The sequence below is a fragment of the Suncus etruscus genome, chromosome 6 (assembly GCF_024139225.1).
Source record: "Suncus etruscus isolate mSunEtr1 chromosome 6, mSunEtr1.pri.cur, whole genome shotgun sequence".
NCBI classification, from domain to species: Eukaryota; Metazoa; Chordata; class Mammalia; order Eulipotyphla; family Soricidae; genus Suncus; species Suncus etruscus.
In genome coordinates, this window is record NC_064853.1 from 16,611,115 (window position 1) to 16,612,939 (window position 1,825).

Consider the following 1,825-nt stretch of genomic DNA (forward strand, 5'->3'; position numbering starts at 1 on the left):
AAGCTCATCACATAGAGTGTTGAGTTTAGTTAGAGAGGTGACTACGCTAACTAACATGACAATGTTAATGAGTGAGAGAAGTAGAAAGCCTGTCTCGAATACAGGCAGTGGTGGGCAGGATGGAGATGGGGGGCATTGGTGATGGTTGCACTGGTGAAGGGGGACAACAATCATGTCTGTAATCATGGTGCTTAAATAAAGAAAAGAATTTTTTAAAAAAAGTAATTAGTAGTAATATCTATAAAAAAGAATATATCTGCAAAAAGAAAATGAAAAAAGAAAGAAAAGAAATTTTTGTTGCATCTGGGATGCTTCCAGCAGAGGCAAGCCACTGTCCTAGCTGGGTGGCGGAGCTCAAACACATGGTCTTAAAACGGCCTTTGAGCTGAGGCTGGGAGTTGTTTTGTTTTGTTTTTTTTTTTTTTTTTTACTTAACATAAAGTCAAATGTTTATTCAATGCCAGTCTCTGTGTCTCCCCGTCACCCCCACCCCGCAAGTTTTTGCAGGTGTTGGACAGGTCCCCCCACTAAGCAGCTTTGTGAGAAAGGCACTCCCAGCCTCTTCCCCCGGCGCCCCCAAACAGCATCATTTCTTTCCTTGGAAGCTTCCACTGTCTCCTTGTCCACAGCTGTGTTTGCAGTGCTTGGAGACAGGTGGGGGGTGCGGGGAGGGGAACGTGCTGCTTGCAGGGCCTCGGCTGCCAATTCCCTCTCTAAGGACTGTCTGTACAGCGATTAACATGTACAGATCTCTCTCCCACATGCACGCACAAACAGGCGGGGTACGTATGCAGTACACACGTGTCACATGCACACTTTTGCACACACACACCCACACACACACTTTCATTATTTCTTGGAGGCAGCGGCCACTCACTTTGCCTATTGTACAAGAAAGAGCAGCCAGGAGACAGCGTGTCAGTCTTTCCCTTCCTTCTGTCAGCCAGCCCACAAGAACAGGCCCTGGGCCACCGCCATGTCTCTCTAGGCATTTCTGAAAGCTGGGGCCTGTGGTCTTGGCCAAATGTGGGACTAATGGGGATGGCAGGAGAGAGGACCAGTGTTACAGCCAGCAGCAATAGACCCAAAGCTTTTGTGAGGGATTTCAGCAAAAGTCACTGGAAAAGGCTTGGGGCTTGGGGCCAGTGGAGAACACAATTAGAATTTTCTAATGGTGGAAAGCATGAGATGCTGTGTTTTATAGGCTCTCAGAATGAAAGGAAAATCTTTTATGCTGAAAGCAGAGTTTTAAGGGCCTGTTTAAGGGATATGGTTCAGAGATCCTGAGAGTTTCAGGCTCTTTTGTTTTTTTGGTCTACATTCTGCAATCATCAGCTATTACTCGTTGCTCTGTGCTCAAAAATTACTCCAGGCAGGCTTGCAGGACCATATGTGAAGCTGGAATCAAACCCTGGTAGACCTAGTTCAAGGCAAATCCCTTACACACTGTCCTATTACTCTGGTCCTTGGTCCTATGTACTTCAACACCCTTTAAGCTTGGCTGTGCAGTTTTTCCCTTGGAATTAACCCCCAACCTCTTCTCTACTTAGAGAATTTAAGGTCTTTCTTCTTTTTCTTTTTATCCCCCTTATTATTTTATTTATATGGGTCACACCCAGCTGTGCTCAGTAGTTACTCCTGCCTATGAGCTTAGGATCACTTTTGAGGTGCTCAGGGGTGGTGCCAGTAATCGAAGCCAGGTCAGATGTATCTAAGGAAATGCCCTTTGTGTTATCTGTCCAGACCTCAATTTGGTTTTCCAAGACTGCTCTCCAATGCGCCTTCTCTGACATATTTTTCTCTGGGCTCATCTCAGGCCACCCTG